This window comes from Haliotis rubra, unplaced genomic scaffold, assembly GCF_003918875.1.
Source record: "Haliotis rubra isolate DU_JTF1 unplaced genomic scaffold, ASM391887v1 Scf480, whole genome shotgun sequence".
Classification (NCBI taxonomy): domain Eukaryota; kingdom Metazoa; phylum Mollusca; class Gastropoda; order Lepetellida; family Haliotidae; genus Haliotis; species Haliotis rubra.
In genome coordinates, this window is record NW_025767169.1 from 807,687 (window position 1) to 827,469 (window position 19,783).

General features: G+C 38.4%; 1 protein-coding gene across 2 annotated transcripts in view; it reads right to left on the reverse strand.

Moving 5' to 3' along the window:
• Window positions 1-19,783, reverse strand: part of LOC124291078 — a 72,446-nt gene that overhangs the window by 20,363 nt on the left and 32,300 nt on the right. Inside the window, exon 1 of one of the 2 annotated variants that reach the window (XM_046727986.1) lies at window positions 2,187-2,194. The exons of the other annotated variant lie outside the window; for it this stretch is intronic. The gene's annotated coding sequence lies outside the window, so the exon portion shown is untranslated. Of the gene's footprint in view, window positions 1-2,186; window positions 2,195-19,783 lie in introns of those variants that run through there. 2 annotated transcript variants of the gene reach the window in all.

Consider the following 19,783-nt stretch of genomic DNA (forward strand, 5'->3'; position numbering starts at 1 on the left):
TTTACTTAACAAAACGTATCTCTCGTACCCACTGACACCTGTAATCATACATAACCCATTTACGGATTATTTATTTATTTGTATTGCATGAATTTTATTCAAGCATTAAAATGTTAATCTGAACAACTTAGATTCCTGTTTTCAGAAGACTACCTCTTTAAGTTTAAACTATCCATAATCTATGACGTGTCACATATACGTGTTGCTGTGTTAACAGGGCTAAGGCTAGTTGCAAAGTGGAATGTGCTTAAACACTAAGGGTCTAGTAATATGTATGGAAACCTTAAACCAAATCAGAGACTGGAACTCGGATCACATTCAAATCCACGATCATAGGGTTCTGGCGTGCCGACAGGATATAACACTAAACAAGGACTTTCGGGGCCTTAGCCGTCTGGGCCACCCACGGAGATGGGAGAGAGCTGTAACACTGAACAGTTGTTACGAATGTGGACCAGGTATAATCAGTGCCTATCATTCTGTCCCCTGAGTTTCAAATTAAGTCTGGATTAACACGGGACAGCCTCGCCGAGAGTGATATGATAATGATTTGTAGATTTTACGTGCGCCTTCCGATATTTTGTGTAATTATTTATATTCCTGGTGGCAGTTTGTGTGATCACGCCTACATCACTGTCAAATCTGCTGGTGATGCTTCCACTGTTTTGATAGCACAAGGACCTACACAGATAATATGCTGCGTTACCCTAAGATGCACGAGAAGCAACAATGTCACCCCCACCCCGCGTGACATTGGAGTCAGGTGACATCTGAGTGTAGACAACTGGACAAACAATTTATACAACACAGGGTTCTTCAAGAATACCGCAGTTTAAGACAATTTAAGAGAGCTACATCTATAATCCTAAAATACATTTTATATGTTAAATACACCTCTCCGTACGTGTATGGTTTTAAGTTTTAACATAACGAGGATATAAAATGAAGATATTAATACCTTAGTAGTTGCTTTGATGGACAAACTGTCTAAACGGATATGTCTGGATATAACATAGTAATCTATAAAAATTATGTATAAGAGTTACAGTAAATAAAAGATACATTTAATGATCCCCCGAAGTCATAAATATCTTGAGACAATTCAAGAGTCGTACCTTTTCACGTGCCATGCTATTAACTAGATCCTTAACCGATGTTGACATTATAGAGAACCATTAGAATCTGAGGATTCCTAAATAGAATATATAGATCTTGAAGTTTCCCCTGCACGTATCCTTAACGTGTCCTGGTGTCTTTTTATCCTGGTCAGATTTATTTATTATTATAATAACAGCCTGCCTACCAAACACGATTTTAAAGGATAATTTTTCCCTCAATAAACCTTCTAACCTCTATAAAAAATGTTCATAAACGTTAATGAGGGTAAAATGTAGGGGTGAAACGGTACACCACGGTATTGGTATAACAGCGGTATTTTGCCTTCGGTTCGGTATACCATAATGCAGTCAAAACAATCGGTATTTTCGGTTTTAGTACCGTCATTTCTATCTATTCATATAATGACAGTTTTGTTCATTCAAAATAACAAAGGTTATGGTTATTCTTTTATCCATGTTAATAAACAATGTAAGGTTTGGCTCTTGTTGTCAATTTTCTGCATTATCATCATATCTCATATACCGAGCCGAAACGGACCGAACCGAACCGAAGGCCTTGTAGCCCAATACTTACCGTACCGTGGTTAGACCGTACAGTTTCACCCCTAGTAAAATGAAATATCAGCGTTCGTTATATTGGGATTGTGTTTCATGTATCTCATGTTTATGGCACATGAAACACCAACCCATTATTCCGACTATTACAGTACAACCAGGAATTACTGAGATTTTATTATTCTAATTTTTTATATTTTTTTCACTCATTACTCACGTACTAAGCATAGGAGAATGCCAGAAACCTCGCTAGTATTTTCGCACGTGAAGCTTCACGTGCGAAAATAATAGCGAGGTTGCGGACTTTCTCTTACTAAAAACAAAGTTCGATCAAGTGAATGCCTCAAACATTTGTTCTAGTGATATTCACGTGCGAAACTAATGGAGGGTTGTTCTAGTTGTACATAGCCATGGCCAAACAAGTCGTTAAAACACCTTAATAAACGTGCTCAACTATGGGAGGGCTGTGGGTATATATATGCACGTGCATCATGACGTGTTTTCATGAACGACGTTGGACTCAGTGGAGCTGTCAGTATGAGTGAGCATGATTCCGACATCGATGTGTTTGTTACACAACATAGTTTCACAGACACTTTCGAGGTGGACGTTAATTCAGATTTTGAGATGTTATTAAATTCTGACTGTGATTTAAATGCACTTGGGTGAAAGAACGGCAGAAGAGGGGCAGATAGATATGGTTTTAAACCCTGACATTGTGTCACTGGCTCAGAAAGAATTGGAGGTAAATAAAACCTTGATGTTTTTCATAACTGAGGTCAGAAATCAGAAGGGCGAGGAATATCGCGGAAATACGCTTTACCAAATTGTCTCTTCCCTACAGTATTTCATCAGGAGAAATGGCACGCAGTTAAATTTTTCGAGTCTCCGTTCTTTCAGGGATTAAGGTCTGTGTTAGATGCAAGAATGAAATTGCTGGCAAGACAGGGAATTGGAATAGAGAAAAGGCAGGCTGAAGTGATCAGTGTAGACCAGGAGGACATTTTGTGGGAGAAAGAGATCCTTGGGGAGCGTACCCCACAACAGCTGTTGGATACTATGGTGTATCTAATTGGCCTCAATTGTGCTCTTAGAGCAGGCGATGAGCACAGGTCCCTCAGAACAGGTTCAAACTCACAGTTCGAAATAACAGTAAGTGTAGATGGATCTAAACGTCTGAAATACATGGAGGATGTATCCAAAACTAACAGAGGTGGCTTAAAACACCGAAAGTGTGAAAGAAAATGTGTCAACGTTTCCCAGCATTTGGAGCCTCCAGAGAGGTGTATTGTCCGGCTTTATGAAAAAGTACATGTCACTCAGGTAAGTTATCAATGAATTTGGCAGAATAATATAATTTTAAGTAAAATACTGTAATTTCATTGGTCAGTGACGCTTTAACACGTTTTCCAGGAGGGTGACAACTGGAAACAATATTACCCGCTGCCAGGGTAACCGCCAAACGCCCTGCCGAGAAACTGTATCGCTAACAATCGTATGACGTCATAATATGACGCATGCAGTGCGCGGAGTTCGAACACCGTTCGATTAGCTTTTTTTTTAGTTCACTATGTACACATTTATTTTATCGACTTTCACTGTTTTATTAAATGATCTTATATATTGCATTGTTTGCACACTCAACTGAAACATAATTAAGCATTTTTGTAGATAGCAGTTGTAAGCTTGTGAGAATATGTTTGATATTAAATATCAAGTCAAAAGGCAGAAGCCATTTTGTTTACATGTCCTGTAGTCGGCAGCGAGCTTATCGATCTTCAAATTACATTGGAAAATGTCATGTTTTAAGACCTAAAGACGGAACATGCACCGCATTTTACTTGAGGCCCCTGAAGTTTATTCGAGAAGATGTATAGTATGCTTATTTTCCAGTTGGAGTGCACCCTTTAAGAGGCACTGTCGGACGACTTTGTAAAATGGCAGGATTTAGTGGATTTTATTCAAACCATTCACTGAGGGCGACTACTGCAACACGTCTGTATGATTCTGGCCTAGATGAACAGCTGATAGCTGAGAGGGCAGGGCACAAGTCTCTGGCAATCCGAAGCTACAAGGCATGAGTAGTTGATACATTCGTACTTTGTTTGTATTGTGTGCTTTTCCGTAATATAAAGATATCTGGTGATCGATAGATGAGGGCCATGTTGTGTAAGTGGATGAAGAGTTACTGAAATGTGTTATTGGATTAAAAACAGGAAAAAATTACATACGTACCATTTTTGGAATTTTTATACATCTTATAACATCATATTTCAGTTTAGATTGATACATTTTAGTACACGGATGAAACACACCAAAGAAACCATTTCCATAACCTATAATGCAATAATTCACTGCTTCATTGCAGAGGACCTCAGCAGAGATGGAAGTCCGTGTTGATGGAGTCATTCAGAGGAAATCCAGTAAAATTGCATGCCCGGCTGTGTCGACAGCAATTAGACCTACAGAGTCAGTAACGGCACCATCGACAGCAACTGCATCTGCATTGACCAGGACCAACGAGAGTGATGACGGCACTGCTTCGAGAAATGAACGTGATTTAAAACTGGTTCTGAAGGACGACGTTGTCTTGTCGCTGACATTCTGACTTTGATAATAAACTTTATGTCAACCATGATACAATCTAATGTTGTAATGTGTTGAAGATAGTTAAGAACACGGAGCACATTTCCTGGTGTAAGTTCTCTCGGGAATTTCTCACAAAAGAATTTTTTGCAAATCCTGTATTATGGGAGGGTCACTGCTCTTTTTGAACTATGGGAGGGTAACCATTCGAGGAAAACTATGGGACGATTTGATATTCATTCTCAAACTATTGTAGTGTCAGCAAATTGATTGCACCAATCCAAATGTCATCAACGTTCACGTAACTTTGTTTTAAATGTGAATATTAGCAGAACATAACTCCAGATTCAAAGACAGGTGAACAGTTAGTATTTTGTCAAGTCACCATGGGCAGCAATGCAGGCTTCAATGTGGCCGGGCATACTACTGATCAAAGAAGTTAGAAAGTCGTGGTCCATGCTGTCCCAATATCGGACCACCTCTTCTTTCATTTCAGCTATATTTGTCAGATTTTTCTTATTGACACTTTCCTTCATAAGTCCCACACATTTTCTACTGGATTTAGGTCAGGGTTATAGCTTGGCCAATCATATTTTGGGTCCAAAACCAGGCCTGTGAATGCTTTAAACGATGTTTTGGGTCGTTGTCCTGCTGGAAAATCCAAAAATGTCCATAGAACACGTGAGCAGATGGAAGTAAATGTCCCTCGGGAATATCTGTGTTCAACTCACTGTTCATATTCCCTTCAAATACACAGAGGGGCGTTGCCCCTAACACAGATATTCCACCCCACACGTTAAATTTCGGACTGTACTTCGGGCGCTGATACAAAGGTTTTTCAGTTTGTTTGGTCCAGAATTTCAGTGTACATGTATAAGGAAACAGCCACACAGAACTTTCATCTGAGAAAATCACATTGTCCCAGTTAAAATTTCTATGACGAAGCACCAGTTCAACCTTTGCTCCTTTTGTTCAGGTATCATGATCGGTGATGGAATTACTCGACTTTTCTGCCAACCCATTGCATGCAGCTCAGTTCTAATTGTCTCCTTACAGACAGCCACAGTTCCTCTATCAATCATATCCAGCCTTAAGTTTTCTAAACTCCTTCGTTTGTTTTTAGAAACAAGAATACCAAGCCGTCTCCTGTCACCGACAGTCAATTTTCTGGGCCTACCTGCGCCTCAATTTCCTGGGCCTACCTGCGCCATATCCATTTGCAATATTTTTCAAAACACGATAAACAGTGGACAAAGGGATGCCTGTTCTACTTGAAATCACTTTAGCTGGCTCATGTCCTTGTTATAATACTCTAAAATCAACTTCCTCTTCTCTAAATCATCCATACTGAGGATCACTGACAATGTTGTCTCCTAGAAAGTAAACAAAGGGGGATAACTCTTCACAAACTCATGAAAACGGATTAACGGAGATGTTTCTCTTGAATGAAACCAAGCACTTGATAGCTGGTCAAGGTTGTTTATACTAGAAATCCAATTAAGCATATTCCTAAAATTCTCAATAACTTCTGGTCATACTAAATCATCTTAATATATATAGTATGACCAGAAATTTTGAGAGTTTTAGGAATAAGTTTAATTGGATTTCCAGTAAAAACAGCAACATGCAAGATTCGAATAGTTTGATTCACACAGGTTGGCTGAAATGTACGATCCGATACCCGTGATTCAAACAGTTCAAAATTAACATTGAGGTGTTCGGTAAAATAACTATGTTGTTCACTGGTCCCTCGGGTCCCATGGGTTAATGTACCTTCGGGCTCAGGGAAAATAAACAACTATCGAGGGTACATCAACCCATGTCCCCGTCGTGACCAGTGAACAACTTATAATGTTCTTCTGGCAGCGAACGTTCCCACTATGATTAATGCACCTGCCACGCCCTCCATTATTGCCCCCACAAAGCACAGCGCGAAAGCCCAGCTAAGAATGTCTATCACGTCATCCTGACTGCCGTAGATGATCGCGCCGATGATGATTGTTCCACCTGGAAATATACAAATGTAATAAAAAAAACATTTATGTCGAACTTCGAAGTAAAAGTTTCGTATCTGCGTATTCTTTCTAGACATTTGTCGGTTGTGTCGACTTCAACTTGGTGGTGGACTGTAAATACTTACATCTTAATGATGAGGAGAAACAACTGCATGCACAGTGATAATCTCTTAACTCGATACATCGTTTAAGTCGATGTGACTCTACAGCCTTCAAGCATCAGCCTTTCATTGGTACTACAGCCTCACACCATGGGTGTATATTTGCCCATAACCCCTTATATCCTGATACCCAGGATAATGTTAACGAGGCTGGTTTGAACAGTTACATGACGGCGTGCCCAGGTTTGGGGCGAGAAATGCTCGCAGTGAGACCAAGTGTTCACCACCAAGAAGCATAATCAATGCTAACTGTGATTCGAACCTACAAGCACAGGTATCTGCTACTACAAAGGGATGCAACTATAGGCCACCATCCGTTCTCACTCGCATTATGCAATCTGAAGTAGTTGATCTTTAGAAACACTCCACTTAATAATTGAATAAATATGTTCGTGAGGATCAGTAGGTTTTGAAATATAAAGACGTACATGCACCGAAGCAGGCTAAGGCGTTGATGATTGTGATGATTTTCTTGTCCTTGAACGCCTGCACGAAGATTGACAGGAACAGAAGGACAGCTGCTGCGGCAATGGCGATCAAACCGACTGTCTCAAAAAACTGGGTCGCGCGAAACCAACCTGGAAGGAAACGAAGTGTGAAAATAGCATCTGTCAGAGATATCAGAGTTATCAGATAATCAGTCACGCACGCACGCACGCACGCACGCACGCATGAAAATATTGTCCGACGTTAAACCCAATTTCACGTCACCTCACCGACTTCTGTTACAGACTTTAGTGTTGCAACTAGACTAGAGTCCGATCATTTCCCTGTTATATGTAAACTGAAACTCTATACATGTACTAATACCATCCACTTGGATACACCAGAGTCCATAAACATCGCTCCTATAACAAGAGTAGCGTGGTGTCCAGCACTCGCAGAGACTATTCACCAGAAGTTAGGAAATGGGTTAGTTAGTATTCCTATCGAGCATTTCAATAATATCACTGGCCGTCCATGAACTCATAAAGTGTATAGAGACACCAGCACAGAGTTGTGGTATGACACCCAGTATTAACAGTAGCCCTGCTAAGCGTCCCGTGAGTGCTGCGTAGTTTTATGAAGACTTCGAGCAGTTAAAACGAGATAAATATAACCTTTTTGACAGATTCAGACTAAAGGAAGACTTTGGAATATCTGGCTCGGTTTCACACAGCGCGTAATAAATTTAGAGCGTTGTGTCGCCACCATAAAGAACTTTATTATTCCAATGTTAAAGGTCACATGCAACCAAAAAATCAAACATAATTAAAACACAATTATCACTTATTCATGACATATAATATACATTGCTGGTTACGAAAAAATATATAAACAAAATTATAAGCGTACAATCGCAAATCGAAAGTGCAAAATTGTGTACTTCGGTTTACTTCCCAAGAAACGAAGCAGCCGGGATACCGAACCCAGTCAGAGCGGGTGGATGTGCACTCAAGTGTAACGGCTGGTTCATTTGCAGATGCCTTCACGGCTAATTGTGTGTATATATATAGAGAGAGATGTTGGGTTTTGTAAATACATGCTAATTTTTTGTGTATAACATTTTGCAATCAACAGACATCATAACATGTCATGTCATGTGTTCAAGTATCACCCCTGCCTGTCTGTGTAATTACATAATGTGACAGAGACCGAACTCGGGCCATAAATCAATGCATTGTGTTTATGGTGTATAGCCTGATTGGTGTTAAGTTCAAATTGCATGTGGTCAGTGATAGCAGCTGTGTATTGAATATTGTCATTAGCAGACGGGCAGGCAGACACACAGGTGTCAATAAAACAAGACATTGAGTTTTGTCTGTGACAACGACATATCTATATCACAGTTAGAAATTCTGTCAATGCTAAATAATGACATTGCTTTTAAGTATCGAACTGAGAAAGTGTCTCGGTAAGAAGAACGTGTGCTGAAATAGACAAATGAAATTATATAAACAGTTAATTTACTGTCATAACATATAAAGAGTTCGCGCCTGTGAGATATCAAAACAGAACAAAACATTAGAAAAATAGCTCACACCAAAGCCTTCACCGAGTATTCACCCGACAACCCGCTTCCAAGCTGCGCGAACCTATTTACTTGCGCACGTGCTATGAGCGCAGCCCAGCTGTTGAAACCCGTTTTCCCCAGAAAAGTCTGGGGAAAATTAGTGAAACATTTGAACTCCGATTTCGCGCGTTTTTTTCATCCCGTTATTTTTCAACTTTATAAGTTGAATTTGCATTTTTGACGATTTGTTTCGGTATGTCCGTACCGAAAGGTATCAGAATCTGCAAAGTTGTGTTTTACGTTGCATGTGACCTTTAAGAGTGACATACTTTTGCAGAGTAAAATTAAGAATGCAAAATCCTTTTGGTCTTATGTTAAAGGCTTTAATAATAAGTGTATGTATACATCGCCTGTCACTGATAGTTCCTCAAAACCGCTATCAGTATACATACCACTGTTGCCGATGATGAGTTTATGACTTTTGTAAAAGATCATATCAATTGTCATGACGATATGGCTGCTCATTGTGATGCTTGTAATGATGATGACTCTAATAATCTGTTAAACAGAGATTTCACTCAAAATGAAGTCGGTAGAGCTGTGAAGGATCTCAAACTGAGAAAACGTTCGGGTCCTGATGGTGTACCACCTGAGGTTTTTAAACATAATTATGATATTCTTTCTTCTTGTTTGCTTGTACCTTTCAACAATGTTTTCAAGTGTGGCAATTTTCCAGAACAATGGTCCAAAGGTATGATTTTTCTTTTGCATAAGAAAGTTAGTAAAACTATCGTGGTTTATGTATGGATATTTGTGACAATTTGTTTACCTCTGTACTTAATAACCGTTTGAAAGATTTTGTTGAATTTATGGATATGAATCCCGAGAGTCAAGATTTCAACGGTAGATAACATATTCACGTTGCAAAGCATTGTTCAAAAGTATTTATCAAAATCAAGAGGGCGCTTTTACTGTTTATATGTAGATTTTCGTAAAACAGAGACTTGTTGTATTATGTTTTATTATCTCATAATATTCACGATCGTATGTTTAATATTATCAAGGATAGATATTCAAAACCGAAGGCTTGCATCAAATTATCTCGTTCTTCTGTTACAGTTTATTTTGATTCTTTTAGCGGAGTGAGGCAGGGGTGCACTTTCTGTTGCTGTCCGTTGCTGTTTTCCTTTTCTATAAATCAGCTGCATGGTGAAATGGAGAAATGGGATAGGGGTATCTTTATTTGCGCAGAGTGTTTGGAATTATATCTTTTGCTGCATGTAGATGACCCGTGTTTATTTTCAGATAGTGTTATTGGTTTGCAAATGAAAATTTTGTCATAGATGGGGATTGACTGTTAATTTTGACAAGACAGAAGTCTTAGTTTTTCGAAATGGTGGTAAACTTAGGAAAAGTGAGGTTTGGTGTTCTCGGGGTCACGGGTTGAAGATTTCATTGTATTACAACTCTTTAGAACTGTTGTTTTCCAGGTAGTTCTCGTGGTCCAAATCTGTTCAAAGTCTTGTCAATTAAGCCACTAATGCTTTATCCTCAGTTAAAATACTTGCTTACAAACTCAGAAATAACTCTCCAATAGTTCTCTTTAAAGTTTTTGATGTTCAGATAAAGCCAATTATATTATATGCTCAGAAATATGGGGTTATCAACCGTGGTCTACAGTTGAACAATTCCATGTGAGGTTTTGCAGGTTTGTATTGGGTTTGAGTTATATAAGTACTAATATTGCTGTTTTAGCAGAATGTGGTAGACATTATATTTATATTGATTCGTTGTTGAGAATAATTAAATATTGGTTTAGATTGCTTGAAATGCCCATGGATAGGTACCATAAACAGAGCTACCTTATGTTGTATTATTTAGATAAAGTTGGACGTAAAACGTGGGTGTATCATGTTAGAACTATTCTATTTACTTATGGCTTCGGTTCTGTTTGGGGGAATCAAGGTGTTGGATTCAAGGAAGTATTTCTATTCAATTTTGAAACAAGGATAAGGAACTGCCACGTTCGATCAATAATGGCTGATATTATTGAATATTCAACATTACATATATATTCTAATATCTAATATATAACTGTTTTCTGCTTAGAAAATTATCTCGTAAATGTAAACTCAAAAGAAGCAAGACAGGATAACGTTACTAAGATTGGTGAGCTTCCCATTTATTAAAAATAATTGTTTCACGTCGATATCGCTATTGTAAGATATGTAAATTAATTTGTGTAGAGGATTAATTTCATTTTCTTTATAGATGTCCAGCATATAACGAATACGTGTTAAATACTTTGAAAACATACCTATGTACATCAATGAAGACGTCATGATCAATGACCTTCAAAATGATAATCCAACTCATTTACTGTCCATCTCAAATTATGTTAAAGAAGCCTTAATTGTGCGCAATTCGTTTGACAGCAACTTATAAATGTATTTCATATGTTAGCATTGTACGTGGGCAGAAGGCCTTTCTACCGAATAAAAGATTGATTGATTGATTGATATAACATTGATTCTTTAATATAGTATGTATAACATTCCTAAATGTTGTATGTAAAATTCCTAAATATTGTAATATGAATACTATACCTAAATATTGTATGTATAACATTCGTTCATATTGCATTCATAACATCCCTTCATATTGTATGCTTAGCATTCCTTCATACTGTATGTTTAACGTTCCTGAATTTAGTATTATAACATTCCTGAATGTAGTATGTATAACATCCTTTATATTGCATTATAACATATCATACATATGCTTATTTCTTTCTGTTGCCTCAGCAAGCTACATATTTAATCCTTGCAGGTGAAAGGAAAGCAAATACAAACAACTCGTGTATGCCTTCCAAAGATCATCGTGTTTATCCTCGTCCTCAGAAGCCTACAGAGCATAGGACTGAGTAGGCGCTGCTAAGCCGGCGGGATAATAGATGCAGCAGAGCTGCTCAGCCGAGAAACCCAGGTAACCCGCCGTCAACCCGACCACCAAGGTAACCTGCCAAGAGCAAAGCCCATAGGTACACAACACGAAGAGGCATACAGTTGCGTAAGTTGAATCGTTCGATATGTGGTTATAGTCAACAACCACGCTATTCTCTACAACCAAGTTAGATTTTTTAAACCCTGTAAATAGGGTACTATATTATGCTAAAACTAATTTAGTCTCAGGTCTTTGATGGGTAATTTGAATTGGGTAATTCAAGGCGATACACGTTATGTGTTCCTTACGTGCAACTTTCAAAATGTGATGTTTCTGAGAAGTTGAAATTTAAACATCTCGACTGAGTGACGGATAGTCACGGCATGTCTTATGTCACAGTTGACAGTGTTCGGACTTCAGACATTGAACCATGTGAGGAATCGGGTCTTCGGCGGAACGAGCGAACATTCATTGCACAAGGCTACCCTACCGCTTCTATGAAGTCTGACTGAGGATGTAAATATAACAACGTCATTGACGGATGATAGTAAGTTGGATGAAGGAAGTTAGTTGCACAAGATGCACAGTGGAGACACGTAGAACTAACAGAATAAAGATCTTTTTTTTACGCAGAATATTAACATTAAATCGATGAAACGATATCATTGACCGACATCCAATGTACAAGAAGAGACCAAATAAGGGTTTGATTTATATCAGGTGCTAAAGTACTGTCGGAAATAGAAAAAAAATGTTTTAGGCTGTTACTCTGTATCCCTAAAATGTACACAACTGCAAATAGCATATGTCGAAATAACCCACATTGGCCTAACTGTGCGTTCAGTGGGATGCGTAATAGGATATCCAGAAAAGCACGTTTACTGGTAAAATCGGACACAACTTAGAAAAATTACGAATAGCTGCTGAAAACAATAGATCAGACTATAGATGGCAATTAGGTCGCTCAGCCAGGTATGACGACGGACCGTCGACTCACCTGGCATGAAATGCATGTGCTGCATACAGGCACAGGGGGTCATCTCAATGATATTTTATGCTTTTTCATGTGTATTGAACATATTTCATCTATTGATTAACATCTTACGTGTCTTTCTTTCATAAAGTTTATGTTGAGATAATGTAAAAGAGGATGATACCCTTACCCATAGAAAAGCTTAAATCAGTCATCGTAGTAAATGTCTTAAAAAATAGGTGGCATGGCCACCCGAAGATCGACAGGACTGGATATTATTTGTAAATTGTTATGACATGCAGTTTTTTCCCACAGTTTAATTCCCCTAAAGGATTATCTTTTCTCTATCCCCCAGCCCGACCCCTACCACCGTCGGCGACACCCGTCCTGGTTTTGCTTTGAGACCGTTGTTTACCTGTTTTTTTATATAGTGATAGTTAGACTCCGTGGTAGAAACATCCTCAATATATATAGTTTCATTATTAAAGTTATTATTTTGTACGTCAGCTATCATTTATAATGAAGCTAACTTTAATTTCAAAATTGGAATTGAAAAAGTGTCCTTTGTAATACAATTTCATCGCACACTAATTTAAATCACTTTGGAGTTCGAAAAAAAACCCACTTTGCTCATTTCTGCACTAATCTCTCCTCAGTAAAGTCCTTTTTCCACATTTCCTATTTCCATACCATTGAGACTGTAGTGAGGCCGAACTTAGTCTAACAGATATTTCACATTTTCACATATTAACTGCATAAATTGTAGATATAAATGCGAAAAAACAGGGTTTTTTTTCTATTTCCGACAGTACTTTAGTAATGTATCATTCAGATCCACAGCACAATTTTAAACCAAAGCATTTTCAGTTATCTTGTAAATAATGCAGTATATTTTAAACAAATATTACAATTCTTTCTTGAAATAAGTATCTAAACAAAAATAAAAATATTTTCATGAAACTTTCAGCATATTTCAATCAGTAACGCTTTACATGTATATAAAGATTTCTCAAAGTAGTTTAGGAAAATATGCTATGAAACGTTGAGTGAGCTAGTGCGGTTTTAAGCCGCTATGAGCAATATTCCAGCAATATCGCCAGTGAGTAACGATAATAATAATTCAACATCATGATGGCCAATTTGATGAACAACTATTTAAACATGCTGCAAGTTAAATATCTTTTGTTGGGACATGTATTAAAACAATTTACTACATGATTTATTGCCAGTGTATTTTCAGATATGATGTGATTATAAAACTCTCAGTTTTCTACACGATCGCTGAGGAAAAGGTGTGCTTCAGCGAACATGTACCACAGCAGCACATGCTAGAGATTGATGCAGGTTATTGGTTGACAGATTCTGAATAATGTGCAGTTGGAGTGCTGGTTAAACATGGTAGTGACACGGATAAATTGATTCGATCACAAAGGCTTTAAAAAATAAACGCTTGATGCTAAAACCATTTTATTTTAAAATCACCAGCTTCTCCTTAAATGCAAGTATAGGTCCGTCTCCTATTCTCGCGGTAAATACGTTTTCTGCCGAAATCGCCGATGCGTGACACTTAGCGGTTGTTTACATCACCGACTGGTAACTAGGAAGTGGACCAAATCGATGAATGATCAAAATCTTGCAGTTTCACGAATATTGGGGAGTTTATACCAACTTGGACATATCATTACTTTTTCCCGCCCTTTCCGACAGGATGACTCTTACATACACTCAATAACGTTAATTCCTGGTAATACCGCGAGAATGGGAGAAGCCTCATTTCGTCAATGGCGGATGGCATTGTTTGTCACCGGGCCACGAGTGGTAATTCACCTGATGGATCTGGCAGCTGATAGATGCAGATGTTAGAGAAGGCCCTTCATTTAATAACAACAAGCATTCATACGATAGGAATTGTTTGTGTTATCTTTTCAGCCGATATCCGTAAGTACCGCGAGAATAGGAAACGCCTTCCTAAATGCCGATAAGGAAATTCCGTACTTCAAATCACAACGTGTTCGTTCAGACTGGCCGCTGGCAAAACATGACAAAAGAATGACTTAAAGTTTGTAAATTATGTGATTCCCTTTTAGCTGGAGATGAGTTTCACTATCTTTACAGAAGCGAAGCTCTTCTCCCACACAGAAGCAGATTTATATTTTGTAGACGTGTAGCACACAAAAAGATAGGAGGCATTTGTCCAGATTTATAACCTGACAGAACGTTGTGTGTTTAGGGGAGTGCCCTCGTATCTCATAAACACATTTGAAAGAAACACACTGTCTGGTTTTGCTGGCTGGGTCGGACTATATTTCGGCGAATACATTTCGCTCGTCACGCCGAAGACTCCCCAACACTGCAGCCTTCCGCATTACCCGGAGTTTCAGAAGGGCTGTATTCCTGATAACAAACCCATGGACTCTGTGGGGTAGCCTAGTGGTTAAAGCGTTCGCTCGTCACGTCGAAGACCCGGGTTGGATTCCCCGCATGGGTACAATGTGTTAAAACCAATTTCTGGTGTCCCCGTCGTGATATTGCTAAAATATTGCTAAAATATTGCTAAAAGCGGTGTGAAACCATACTCACTCACTCAATCACTCAAAACATTTCGGTAGGATTGTCTAATGTTCTCTACCCGTCGATCATGATTCGCCATAGGTACTTTGCATATCTGTAATTTTCATATTTCGTTACGAAACGTCTCCGATTACATACTGTCATACCTAAGTGATGAATGTGTATGGTGCTGGGATTCAAACCTATGATCATAGTTTCCTGGTGTGACTAAGAGACGCAGCTTTGCACAGCGATTTGTCCCGCCTGAAATGACAGGGCCACAGTGTGCCGTCATTACAATGAATAAGAACGCAAATATTATGCCTTACTCACGTTTGATTGGCTATAAATATACCGACAGTATATGAAATAATTCCTAAAGCAACAATGAAAAAATGTGCATTAAGTTCAAGAAAAGCAGCCCCCATTGACATTACTATTTCAGATTTAAATCCGTAGTTTGCAAAACTAATTTTTTTTGAATACTGTGAATCATTTCACGTGGACAGTGATAAGATGATAAAACTTGTCCCTGTTTTCGCTCTGCCAATCTCTGCTCTGTTTTCCTTTCACGATTTCCCACATGGGTTCAACGTGTGAAGCCCATTTCTGGTGTCACCCGCCGTGATATTGCTGAAATAATGTTAAAGCGGCGTAAAACTAAACTCACTCTCACTTGTATGAATCATTATTTGATCCACCAAGACTTCAACATCCAGTGGACAACAACTTGTTAGTTCCTGATAAAGGTCTCTGTGATCACCAACACCTGGGTTGGATTCCATCTGAAAAACTCTCAGTTGTGACCTGAACGTCTGTGTACTATCCTCTAATGTATTGTGACTGTCAACCTTACAACTGCTATGAAATCCAGGACACTACCACAAGTATGCAAGACAATTGTGTGGTTTTTCCTTTTAGCTTATTTGGCTGTTGAAGCCATGTGAATGTATGGAATGATTTGTTGTCAGTTAAAATATTATTCCCTCACCTGTCAGTCAATAGGGATTTCGCCTACTGTCAGATGGAGAGCAAACATGTTTCACCACTGAGTCCAATACTTCAACACAAATGCAGATTTAATACAAAACGGCTGCTGGGTGATCTTTCTGAAGTAATTTATGCATGTATAGTGATATTTTCTGTTCTTTATTTCGGTACAGTCGTGTGGGCCATCAGCCCTGTGTACAACTTGGTCCATATACAGCGATACATTACAAAGTACTTATACAAGTTCAACAAGGCGGACATTTAGGGCATGGAAGATATAACAGTCCATAGGCAGTGATACTTAGGTTTACAAGGTACTTATACAAGTCCATATCCAGTAGTACGTAATTTTACAAGGTGCTCATACAAGTACAGCAAGGCTTGGAAGATATGACGGTCCATATACGGGGATACATAGATTTTACACAGTACTTATATACAAGTGTATCAAGACATAACAGTCCATGTACAGTATTACATAAATTTACAAGGTACTCATATAAGTATATCAAGGGGTGGGAGATATATCCAGTGATATATCCAGTCCATATCCAGTGATACATAGTTTCACAAGGTACTTATACAAGAGTTTTAGAGTGGAGATTCGAGGCATGGAAGACATAACTGGCCATATCCAGTGATGCATAATTTTACAAGGTGCTCACACTAGTACATCAAGGCCTGGAAGATATACCAGCCCATATACAGTGTTATATAATTATACAAGGTACTCACACTAGTACATCAAGGCCTGGAAGATATACCAGCCCATATACAGTGTTATATAATTATACAAGGTACTCACACTAGTACATCAAGGCCTGGAAGATATACCAGCCCATATACAGTGTTATATAATTTATACAAGGTACTCACACTAGTACATCAAGGCCTGGAAGATATACCAGTCCATATACAGTGTTATATAATTTTACAAGGTACTTACACTAGTACATCAAGGCTTCGAAGATATACCAGCCCATATACAGTGTTATATAATTATACAAGGTACTCACACTAGTACATCAAGGCCTGGAAGATATACCAGTCCATAGACAGTGTTATATAATTATACAAGGTACTCACACTAGTACATCAAGGCCTGGAAGATATATCAGCCCATATACAGTGTTATATAATTATACAAGGTACTCACACTAGTACATCAAGGCCTGGAAGATATACCAGCCCATAGACAGTGTTATATAATTATACAAGGTACTCACACTAGTACATCAAGGCCTGGAAGATATACCAGCCCATAGACAGTGTTATATAATTATACAAGGTACTCACACTAGTACATCAAGGCCTGGAAGATATACCAGTCCATATACAGTGTTATATAATTATACAAGGTACTCAGACTAGTACATCAAGGCCTGGAAGATATACCAGCCCATATACAGTGTTATATAATTATACAAGGTACTCACACTAGTACATCAAGGCTTGGAAGATATACCAGCCCATATACAGTGTCATATAATTATACAAAGTACTCACACTAGTTCATCAAGGCCTGGAAGATATACCAGCCCATATACAGTGTTATATAATTATACAAGGTACTCACACTAGTACATCAAGGCTTGGAAGATATACCAGCCCATATACAGTGTCATATAATTATACAAGGTACTCACACTAGTACATCAAGGCCTGGAAGATATACCAGCCCATATACAGTGTTATATAATTATACAAGGTACTCACACTAGTACATCAAGGCCTGGAAGATATACCAGCCCATATACAGTGTCATATAATTATACAAGGTACTCACACTAGTACATCAAGGCCTGGAAGATAAACCAGCTCATATACAGTGTCATATAATTATACAAGGCACTCACACTAGTACATCAAGGCTTGGAAGATATACCAGCCCATATACAGTGTTATATAATTTTACAAGGTACTAATACAAGAGCTTTAAGGCGGAGATTTGAGGCATGGAAGATATAATGGGCTAGATTTCCAATGACAGATTCTTGTTGCGAAGACATTAGTAAATTAAACTTAGCCAGAGTTCGGAATTCAAAATTCAAAGGGATATGTCTCGGCGGAGATTATAATAGTCTTCACAGGTGAGCGAAAAATGGTATCTGTCTCCGCGAGTCCGGAATTACAGACTTTGCAAGGTCTTTATTTCCGTGGGATATCAAGTGATACTTGTGAAAACCATATTTTGCAAATATGTTTTAACAGTTAAAAATAATTTCTGCTATTTCTGGAAGAAAAAAGAGAAACTTTGCAGAAATTTCTGCAGTAAAGAAATTCAGCCAGAAGTGTTACATTCACGTCATTGCATAACATGTAGTGACATAAGGCTATACAAATAGTTATGCTCAGTTCATAGACGAAACGATCACATTATAGCTTCGTTCCGGTATATAGAAGGGGTATTAAACCCCAAACATATATACCTACAGTCCGTTTGATTTCATTTGAGATCGATGAAATGCTCATGAACACAAAATATAATAATTGCAACAAAACTAACTTGTGCAGTCACATGAAATCGACAGATGATTTGTCTAATAATTTTGGACTCCCGAAAAAAAAGTTGTTTAATCAACGATCAATAAATATAATAAACCTTCAGTAATTTGTTGTCACTTTTCGCTATTTTTCACGAGGGCTACCATTTGCTGGTAGAACAGCCAGGTAATCAACAAGCGTGTGTTATGAAATTTCAACTTCACACGTGCAACTCGCGATCGCACACCTGGCTGTTCTCCCAGCAAGTGGTCCCCCCTCGTAAAAAATAGCGAAAATTGACGACAAAATAATGAAAGTTTATTAGATTTTGTGTTAGTGAGCAATTCATCGGTCTCTAATGAAATCAAACGGACTGTAGATGTGGATTATTGCAAGAGATTTTCTTCCCTAAATCCTCAACAAAGGAGGGGTAAATGTACATTTGTATTTGTTGCATGTGACCGGTGTGGTACTTACCCGCCAGCGATACTTGAACATCTGGATAAGCAATGCAGATTCTAGTACAAAATCGCCAGAGTCCACTGTGGGATAGTCCTGCTTTGACCCAATATGGTGATGCGAAACCTATCAAATGAAACAATCCGCCCAAAGGAATGAGGACTAGACACAATTTAACCCAAATAGATGTGCTCGACAGGTCAGCCACGGTTGTCTCTCCTGCAGTAGGACTCTCGGGTCACTATGCTGTGAGCGTCGGGTGTTATTGCGCAACAATCATACGACACTATAGTACTGTCGGAAATATAAAAAAAACTGTATTTTCTCATTTATCTCTACAATTTATGTAGTTGATATGTGAAAGTGTGAAATACCTGTTAAACTAAGTTCGGCCTAACTATAGTTTCAGTGGTAGAGAGATAGGAAACGGAGAAAAAGGACTTTACTGAGGGGAAGTTAATGCAGAAATGAGCAATGCGTTTTAAGTCCCAAAAGACTTATTTGGAATAGACCATGGCTTTATGTAAATTAGTGTGCGACGATATTGTATTACAAAGGACACTTTTTAAATGCCCAATTTGAAATTAGACTTAGATTCATTATAAACGATAGCTGACGTAAAAAATAATAACTTTTATGCTGAAACTATTAAGGATGTAGCTACCATGGAGTGAGAGACATTCATTTTCTGTGTAGTTCTGAGACAAATCGACAATAGGCTGTTAATGTTTGTTTGTTGTTGCCTCACTCTGCATTATTCCAGCTATACGGCGGCGGTTTGTAAACCATCGAGTCTCGACCAGACAATCCAGTGGTCAACAATATGAGCATCGATCTACGCAATCGGGATACGATGACATGTGTCAACCCAGTCAGTTGAATGATGACAAAACGATCCAAAACGTCAAAATCGACAGAAACGATCACCCTGTTCTCGTACAACACTGCACAGCGAA